Below are 11,098 nucleotides of genomic sequence, written 5' to 3'. Positions count from 1 at the left end.
TTTTAAGTTCATTATAAAACACCTGCAACCAAAAGCATGTAAAAATTTTACATTAGGTTTTCAATTGTTAAATATTTCATATGGAGTAATATTGAATCTTCGATGAATGAATGAACGATTCTGAGTAAAACACACAGTTGACACTGCTTCAGCCCAAAGATATTGAGGTAAGTTTCCATATGTTAGCATAGTCCTATCCGCTTCGCATAGAGACCTATTCCTGCTTTCTACCACACCATTTTGTTGTGGTGTATATGGTGATGAAAAATTATGCGAAATTCCCTTAGTTGTGAGAAAAGAATCCAGCTTTTGATTTTTAAACTCATAACCATTATCGCTTTTGATCTTGCGAACACTCTTTTTAAGACTCATCTCAATCTTCTTGATAAAGTCGATCATCGTTTGAGCAACCTCATATTTTAACCTGAGAAAAAATACCAACGTAAATCGAGAAATATCATCAACAATAACTAAAATGTACCGCTTTTTATTGAGTGTCTCAACAGTCGACGGTCCACATAAGTCGATGTGAAGAAGTTCCAACGGTTCTACGATATTCGAATCTATAATGATTGGATGTCCTTTTTTGTATTGTTTTCCTTGTTCGCAAGCTGCACATAAAGTATCATTATCAAATTTAAGTACAGGCAAACCTCGAACCAAATATTCAGTGACAAGCTTATTGATATTGCGAAAGTTCAAGTGAGACAATCTACGATGCCATAGCTAGCTAATATCATTTGAAGCCTTCGACAAGAGACACACTGCTGGTTTGCCCACAATCGGTTTGATGTCGAGTGTGAACATGTCTCCATATCTTTTTTACTTGTGAAGCACTTCATTTGTATTCACTTTTGATATGATGCTACCTTCTTCATTAAACACCACCTGATTTCTAGTGCCCACAACAAGTTGCGAAACACTAATCAAGTTATGTTGAAGACCTTCGACATAAGCAACTCTATTTACTGTGAATTTTCCATTCGTGACTTTTCCATAGCCTTTCACTTGACACTTATGATTATTGCCGAATTTGACTACTCCAGCATTTTCCAAGCTTCTATAATCTCGCAAGTTCTCCTTTCTTCTAGTCATGTGACGAGAGCAACCACTATCAATATACCATTTCGAATCATATTGCTCATCACACATCATCTGCAATTAATGAAAAAAATTTAGGAACCCAAGACTTTTTGGGTCCTTCATTAGTATCATTAAACAGATTCTTAGAATTTAAAACCCAGGTTTTTTACTTTATCCTTTACACTGTGAATTAAATCAACATCATCAGACCTAGATATTGAAATAAAGTTGTTCGATGGTTTTGGGTTTTCCTTGATTTTCACCTCAGCCTTCGCAACCTGCTTAACTTTCACAACTGGTTTCCATTTTTGTACTGGAACATTCGAATCATGAGAAGATGAACTATCAACAGAAGATTCATTCACATATTTTTCGAATGCAGTCTTGATTTGTTGTTGTGAAAATTTGCCATTTTGAAATTGTTTTCCTTTTCCTTCCAGCCAATTGTTGATCGAATTTACATCAAATTTTCCTTTTGTGTAAGAAACTTTGGTTGGTTTTGTGATCGAATGATTTGGAAATTTGGTTGTTTAGGTGAAAATTTTGTTTTTGTTTGGGGCGTTACATTGAAAATTGGTGAATTATTCGTTGATTTTCCAACATTTTGAAACTTACGATCATTCACAAAGTTATGCAAAGTCTCATATTTTCTAATGTTATCATATTTTCGAATAGATCCAACCTTTTTATTTATCAAATCCTGTGTTTTAACATCATTAGGCTTTTCGTTAGACACTGTTTGCCAAAAAATTGTCTTTCGTGCTTTTCTTTTTGAAACATTGTTTTCACATGAAAGTTTTCCAACCATCACTTTAAATTCGTGAGAATTCAATTTCACTTCTGATTTTGTTTTACCATCTTTTTGAAACACTTTCTCTTCTTTTTCATTTTTAACCACCCATTTTTGTGGTGGTTTTTGATTTTGAAAAACATAAGAATTTTGAGTTAAATTGTTTTCTACCGTGTTTTGATTTTCAACGAAACCTTTGGCAGTTGATCGTTTGTTATCATTTTCAACCATTTTGTTAAATTCAGGCTTGATTTTCTAAACATTTCCAGAAGTTACGAAAACTTGGTTTGGAAAAACCATTTTATCAGTGCATGTAAAATTCGGATAGACAACCGTTTTGGTTTCCAAGTAGTGTGCACCTTTGTCATTATGAACTTGGTTGAATTCCTTGGAGTCACCATATACTTGTTCAACAACAACGCGTGTAGGTGATGTTTTAGTCGAAACATTCTTCTCTTTCTTACATTCACATGAAGTTTTCACTTTCTCTTCGTCATCATCAGTGTCATTTGTTTTGCTACTTCGAACTTCCACATCATCAAAGTCAAAAAGTTGCGAAGTTGAGGGTTTTTCAGTGTCAACCTTCACTATCGAATCAACTAAAATTTCTTTACCTTTGACCTTAGACGTTATATTAATTACAGACAGTTTAGAACAATCAATCTCTTCTTCCTCTTCGATTTCACTAATTTCACTCACATTATCTGAATTATCATCGACATCAACATAATTGTGTTGAGAATCAAGAGTTGAAGTCTCAGTTTTCTTTAAAATCTTAATTTGTTCAGTCTTCGTTAAACTATCATTTACAATATCTACCAATTCATCAGCATTCAGAAATTCATCAATTTTGACAATACCATATGCAAATATATCATCAGGTATTTTGTCAAACTGAGCAATAGTATCTTCACAATCATACGGTATAACATCAACTTTTTCACGTTCATAAGCAAGAAAAGGTAGTAATTTTCTATGTTGTTCTTTGCTTATTTCGGATGAATGATGTAAAGCAGTTAACTTCGCATACAGTCTCTTAGCTGAATTATAGTAGATGTTTCGTTGAGCTAACAACAATCTAACATCTCTATCTAGACTATCCCTATCAGAATTGAGATTTTTCATCTAAAGTTCAAGATAATCTACCCTGCTTCGTTTTATGTCTAACTGTCTTCGTGTCTTAGCTAGTTGTGTTTTTAGATTTTGAGCCTCAGTACTAGCAGACACAATAACAGCATCAAAATAAGCAACAGTATCATCGAAAGCAGTTATTTCAACATCATAAACAATTAAAGGAATATTAAAAGATTCAAGAATAGCACGTACCTTGGTGGTTATAGGAGACTTATCAGTGGATTTGGACACGAAGCAACGTCCAAAGTGTTCTTCTTCTTCTTCTTCGCTATTCTTCTCAAAACTAGCGAACATCGCACCGTGTGTAGGGTGCCTCATTTCTTCATCATCTGAACCCGAAGACCAGATTTGGTAGGTTCCACTTTCATCATCGTCCATCTCTCCCTTAGCAACCAAAGATAGCCCTTTTGCTTTTGCACGAACTTCCTCAAGCTTTTCAGCATAGTAAGCTTCGTCTTTGACTTTGGATTTTTTTCATCCTTCTTCCTTAACATGCAGTCGGCTGCGAAGTGGTTAGCTCCATTATATTAATGACAATTGACTCTTGATTCACCTTTCAGCCTTTTCTCTGCCTTTGATTCCTTCACATTTTCATCCACCTTTTCATACTTCTCATACTTCTTCTTCTCCTCATCTCCAACCTTTACTCCAGCTTTCACAAAACCACTCTTCGCATCTCCTTGCATACCCTTTGGTTAGAATGGCTTCTTAAAAAATTTCTTTAGTCAGTTGTTTGAGTAAAATGCAACTGCCTCATCATCAGAATTCATCAGGAACCCCTCATCATCCGGGCCTTCCTTTTCAACAGACTCAACTTCATTCATTTTCGACACCAACGTCAGTGGTCCACCCAAACTTTGTTTCGACTCTTCTAACATTTCAGCCACTTCGTTTACGTGTGTCTTCAGCTGATTGTATAGATCATTCAAACTCGAAGTATCAAAGCTCTGCTGATTCTTTATCATGATGCTCACATTGCGCCATTCTTTGTGAAGCCCCGTGATGAATGTAAGATTGAATTCCATAAGAGACCTTGTGATTCCATATCTGATGCATCGATGAACAAGTTCATTCAGACGATCATAGTAATTTTCAATCGTCTCAGCATCCTTCTGTCTGAACTCCTTAAGCTCAACAAGACATTGTTTAACAGAATTGATCTTTGTCTTTTCACTACCTTGGTATTTTTCTTTAAATGTGATCCAGATGTCTTTTGTTGTTTTACAACCACGAATGTAGTTGTAAACCACAGGTGGCAATGCACCTCTCAGCTCTCGCATACATCTCTTCTCATTCTTTTTCATATGATCACCTTGATTACTGACTTGATCTGAAGTTCCAGAGGCTCCTAATGTTTGAACATTCGTAAGAGGTAGAACGGGTCCATTGATACAGTTCCAGAGTACCTCATCAATCCCATTCAGATAATCTTCCATTTTGTCAGCCCATTGATCATAATATTCCAGAATGAACATTGGAATTTTAGTAGATGAACCAAGCAAATGAGAGTTTGAGGTCATAGTGTTCATGTGAAAGTTCGTCATTGTTAAACACGAGGATTTTGATGAAAAACTTGAAAAACTTGATGAATTTGTGAATTGATCAAATGAATTGACCACAAATTGCTAATCGATTACTCGACTAAACAATTTAGATGCAAAATCGATTCAAATCTGAAGATCAAGAGAGATTTTCAGAACTAAAAGCACGAAAATATTTTGAATAAACTCGTAACTCAAAATGCAAATGGTTCTAGAATGAAAATCATATCAATGCAGTTTGAATCCAGCTCTAATACCAATTGATGTAATTGTAATCGAGATTTAGAAAGCAATCATGATTTAGATGAATGAGTAATGAATGATATGAACACTAAATGTAAATATTAATCAACAAGTTTTGTATTGAACAGAGAATTCGAATACAATACTGATTACAAAAATAAGCAGAAAGACTCGTGTCTCTACTTCTATCCTCAGCCCCTATTTATAGGAAACATGAGTGTACAAAAAATACTAAGTCTAGACATTAAGCTTCGATATAAAATGACTTAGTAAATAAACATGTGAAATAGAATTGACAAAGCTTCGACTTTTACAACAAAATGACTCAACAGACCTATTGCGTAACTCTCGTTTGAGTCTAACCGTTGTAGGGTTGAGTATTTTCTTCAAAAGATTATTTAAGTTTTTTTTGCATGTAGTTGTATTAATGAGGTAGTTAGCTAATATTAGTAGGGGTTCTTCAACTACCAATGTCAGGGTGAGGTGGGAATCCTAGGAGAGTCTAGGAAGTGGCTTAGAGGAATTGGTGTGCCGTTTAGCGGTGTATATTCATTTAAGAGCAAGTATATATGTCTGGATCGGACAATAATGGACATGAGTAGTTACTTAGAGGATTCAGAAAGATTCTTGATGAAAGTACAAATAGGTATGTAAGGTAGTATTAGGCTCATACTAATGAAACATAGGATTCGTACTCGAATTGAGCAAAACTTTCAGGGATTTGATTGAGCTAATTGAGGGTAGAATATATGGTTTGATACCATGATTCATTGAAATGTGTTTCTGTCTTATTTGGTTTATCGATTATGTTGTTCAGGCTAAGGATGGATTTGCATATTGTTTGGTCCTTAGTGACCATGTCAGTTTTGGTTTGAATGGATTTAGTTGATTTTAAGGTATAGAGGGCCTTGCTCAAGGTAGTGCCAGTTAAGTTGTGGGACTCAAGAAGATAGAGATTTTGATGACGAGGCTGAGTGATTTGCAAATGGATTGGGATGTCACTATCCACGATGAAGATTATGTTCTTCTAGCTTTTCATGTTCCAAGGAGAGAGATAGAGAGATAGAGAGAGAGATAGAGAGCATATATTGGGTTTTTCAGAGTTAGGATGTAGAACCAGCATGGGGCTAGATATTTCTGGTTTTGGCAGCAAGTATGGAAGTGTGGGAATGCTCAAGGGGATTCATATGGGATGATTGCATTGAGATTAGATTAAGGGTCCGCTTTCTTTGAATTTGTTTGGTCAAGTGCTATTTGATTATTTTAGTTAATGAAGGAGGTGAATTGGGAATGACAACTTTTGTTATCTTTAATGTATCATGACTAAGACAATGATGCTTATTATATGCGTAAGTATTGCTCTAGAAGAATTGTTTGTTGGGGATTTATAGGCGAGGTGTGTGGTAGTCCATTTGTTTCTAGATAAAGAATCGGAGATATGAATAGACCGTCATAATTAATTATTATGCATATGCAAAGGATTCTTGATGTTAGAGGCGGTTATGTTTGGGAGGCTTTTGTGGTCTCCATCTGAGATTCGAAATACCTTTAAGCTCACTTAGTCTTTATCTATAATATCATCTTGCACTGTGTTATACATTCCAAGGGTATGGGATGCTATGTACCAGGATGATCCAATTTGAGTTTTGGTATGGTTGCAATGTCAGTTAGTGGTAGTTCGAACCCTAAATGGGGGAGACCTCGGAAATCTGCTTGGAGGATCATTGAATTTATTCGATTTTATGGTTTTAGAATAATGAGTCACAAGAATCTCCTGTTTAGTTGTGCAAGACTTTAATTGAAGATTTGGTCAACAAGGGGTTCTAGAACAAGTTGACATTAGATGTAGGTGCTCAGGAACGCATGAGTTGTCTTCGTGGTAGGAAGCTGTGTGGAAAGGATCTCGTTGTAGCCAGTACTTCCTTTGGGACACCGGTGAATAAGTCAAGATGTGTTTGGGCCGCAAAGGTTGAGTATTGGTTTTTGAGGGATTCGTCAACTCGTTGTATAGGTTGCTATCTATAGTCTGGATTGAGAAGTTATCGATCGGTAAATCAACTTTTAGAGTTTGGTGTGTTTAGTTCTGCATGGTTTTTGGTTTAGTAGTGTATTGGATCATTGGATCTATTATCAACGCATTCTTGATCGTTGCTTATTCCGTTCATCGTCAACGGTTGGGGTTCTTTGAAGGTTTCGATTTGTATCGGTTGAAGTTCAATGGATGTGTCGACCTATCATTAAATCTGGTACGTTGTGTATTTGGCTTCTTGGTATAGGTACCCGTAATTGATGGTTATGGAAGTATTGTTCATAACAGGTTTAGGCTCAGCACCTCTAGATCCGCATAGAATCCACTTTTGGGGAATGTTAGGGTTGGCATGTGGATTGATCCAACCCAGGTTTTGACACCAAATTTGGATAATTTTGGAATTTTTATTGAGCTATGTATCAGTTGTTCATGAGGATAGTTCTCCTAACGATTGAGGTTCGTTATTTTGTTACATATGCTGGTACCTCACCCTTTGGGTAAGGTTATGAGGAAGAAGGAATGCAGTAGATCCAAGTTTGGTTATGTTTCTCCCTTTAAGGGTGTGCATTGTGGTAGTGCCTCGATTATGGCTATGAGGTAGTGTTTGTGGACTGAATGTGATGGAATGAGAGCACTTGATTCAGATAATTGGAATGGTTTTTATTGGGTTTATAGCTTTTTCTTGAAACAAGAGTACGACCACCTATCTTATTCTCTGGTTGTGTGCGACCTTGTTTTTGTCTGATTCTGCATTGATAACAACACGTATTGTAAAAGGAGTTATATGTGATAAAAGGGTATGGTCGTGTTGTGTTTGGTTAGCATTAAAAGGCAGGGGGTTATTGATTGGGATCCTACAGGTTATTGAGTTGACGGTTGAATATCTTTAGGTCCCTGTGGTCCTGGTCATGAGTCTTCTAGATAGTGTTGGAATAGTGGCGAGATCGGTGTAGTACCGTGAGTTTATTTTTCTAGTGGCTAAAGGATTCTTGTAATATCCCAAAAAGTACGGACCAAAAATTTCGTTTTAAAATCATTTAAGAAATTATAATTCATCAAACATCACAATAAAAATCATAGGTTATGTATCTCAAATCATCATAATAAAATATTGTATCAAATCATTCTCAAAATATCAGAGTCTAAACATCCCAGGCTGAAACAAATGGTGTGTGCACTACAATCATCCCGTGCTCTTCCTTTTGCTACCGGAAGTACCCGAAACCAAAACTAAAAACTGTAAACACGAAGCTTAGTGAGTCTCCCAAACTACCTCATTCCATACGCATAACATACAACATGCATCTAGGAGATACGGGCCTCGCCCACACTCAAGGAGATATGGGCCCCCGCCCACACTCGGCTAACTATGATATATGGGCATCGCCCACACTCAGCTATCTCAGAGATACGGGCCTCGTCCACTCTCTGCTAACTAGGAATTTTGGACACCGCCCACTAGGGATGAGATTTAGAACCGGAAAACCGGACCGGAACCGGAACCGAACCGGAACCGGACCCGATAGAACCGGAATATATAGAACCGGGTCCGGTTCCGGGTTTAAAAATTAGCTTTATCCGGGTTCCGGGTAATCCGGGTTTGGGTCCATTGGGTCCGGGTAAACCGGGTCTAAAATCCGGAACCGGTTTTTGGAACCGAAACCACTTTTTGGGCCGGAACCACTTTTTGTGAAACGTTTACAAGAAGCATATCTTATTCGTTTCAACTCCAATTGACATACGGTTTTTTCCGACATGTAGTTTAGAGTTTGTACATGATTCTAGACTATAAATTTTTCATTTTTAGTTTTATATTCATTGACTTACAGTCCTCAAAAGTTGAGATTCCAAAGCTGAAAGTTTTTAGTTTTTTAGTTTTTTTGTATTCGGTGAAAGTTTTAAAGCATGCATATCTAATTTGTTTGAAGTCAGATTGACATGTGGTTTTTTCCAACTTCTAGTTTACAGTTTGTACATGAGTTTAGACTATAATTTTGTCATTTTTGGTTTAACATTCAATGATTTACAGTCCTCCGAAGTCGGGATATCAAAACTGAAAATTTTCAACTTTTCAGCTATTTGTTTTTGTACTTTGTATTATGTGAAAATATTAACACAAGTATATCTCATTCTTTTAAATTCGGATTGACATGCGGGTTTTTCCAGAGTGTATTTTAGAGTTTGTACATGATTTTAGACTCTAATTTTGTTAATTGTGGTTTCGTATTCAATAAGTTACAGCCCCCCAAAATGGGGATATCAATATGAAAATTTTCAAAGTTCAACCCACTAAGTTGTAAATAATTACCAAAAAATTCTGGTTTTTTCGGGTTTTCCGGGTCTAAACCCACTTTATCCGGTTCCAACCTACCCACTTTGATGTTTCCGGGTTTTTCGGTTCTAGACCCACTTTACCCGGAACCATACCCGGAACCGAACCGGAACCGGTTCCTATATACCGGTCCGGTTTCCGGTTCTATAAAATCCTGTTAACCGGTTCCAGGTTTTCCGGGTCTGGGTTTGGACCCACTTTCATCCTTACCGCCCACGCTCCGCTATCCGGGAGATACGAGCCTTAGCCCACACTTCGCTATCTAAACATACATACAAGTATCACACAAACAACACGTATAATTATAATCTACCAGTTCATAAAAATAACTAGATAATACTAAGATACGGACCCAGCCTACACTTAGCTACTAATCATAAACAAGTGTAAGATACGGGCCCAACCCACACTTAGCTACTAATCATAAACAAGTGTAAGATACGGGCCCAGCCCAAACTTAGCTACTAAACATAATAATTCTAAGATACGGGCCCAAACCACACTTAGCTACTCTACACGGGCCGACATTGGTAACTTCGACCTGTTCCTACTGAAGGAAAATCACCTTGTATGCTAACTATGAAATCTCGTGTGAAGAATCCCTGACTGCTGCTCCAATGGCTCCCTGACTATCATTATCACAATAATCACTTAGTCAAAAATTGTAGATCCTTCTAAGAGTAAAACGACCATTTTACCCCTGGTCAAAGTCAACATTTTAGGTTGAACCAACTCGCCGAGTTGCTCCATCAACTCGCCGAGTCCTAGAACCCTAAAATCGTGATCTAAATCGTCGAGTCACCCCCTGAATGTTCGAGTTCCCTGGCTACGTATAGTTGAAATTTGGCAAATCAACTTGTCGAGTCCTTTCACAGACTCGTCCATTTCTACCTTAAACTAAAATGGGACAATCCTAACTCAACTAATCGAGTTCCTCTATGGATTCAATGAGTTCCTCTATTTGTTTGAGCCATCTTAACAAGTTAAACCTCTACCCTTTAGATCCAAACCCCATACTTCTTCTACATACTGGAAATGCCCTTTTAAGGGTAAAGTTTCCAACTTTACCCGCTAATAATCCTTCTTAACAGGTTTAGCTAAAACCCTAGTTCTTTAAACCATAGATAATTGTCTAACTTTCAAGAACACAAAAAGATCACTCAAAATGGCTTACAAGCTCACACAGAGCTCTAGGTTTCATAGACTAGGGTTTGGGACATACAGGCTGGAAATGAGGCCATAAGGTGGGGATTAAGATGATTAAATAGGGTGAAAAACCCCAAAATTAGGGTTTCTCTCTAGCAGACCTACTTGTCGAGTTGATGGCTCTCAACTCGTTGAGTAGATTGCTTAAAAACCCACGTCCAATCTCGTTTCTACTCGATTAGTCTTGGGCTCCCAACTCGTTGAGTAGCTCTACAAAAATGAATAAATTATAAATAAATGCATACCTGGAATCAGACGTTAATATTCTCCCCCAGTTGACTAAGACTTCTTCCATGAAGTCTGCTGCATCTGGAAACAACTCCGGTTAGTGCTCCTTCATCTCCTCCTCGGGCTCCCAAGTCCACTTTGAACCCCTATGGTGTTGCGACTGCACCTTCACCAACTCAACTCTCGAGTTCCTCAGCTCCTTCGTCTTATTATTGAGAATAGCTATTGGTCTCTCAATGTAATTTAGGCTATGTTGGGTCAATAATATCGTTTATACTTTGCTTTTCTAGGAAAATATATTTTTCTATAATGTAATATGTAATTTTGTGGCTGTGTACGGTCGTACACGTGTGTACGGCCGCACACCCTATGTACGGCCGTACACAGGGTGTGTGGCTGTACACACGTGTACGGCTGGTGTCTCATATATATAGGGTGAGGAGTCATGTGAGTGTATGGCCAGAAGAGAGAGAAAAGGAGGAGCATGTTCTAGATAGAGAAAGTTAGAGAGA

The sequence above is a fragment of the Lactuca sativa genome, chromosome 9, assembly GCF_002870075.4.
Source record: "Lactuca sativa cultivar Salinas chromosome 9, Lsat_Salinas_v11, whole genome shotgun sequence".
Taxonomy (NCBI): Eukaryota; Viridiplantae; Streptophyta; class Magnoliopsida; order Asterales; family Asteraceae; genus Lactuca; species Lactuca sativa.
This window is presented reverse-complemented; position numbering follows the sequence as displayed.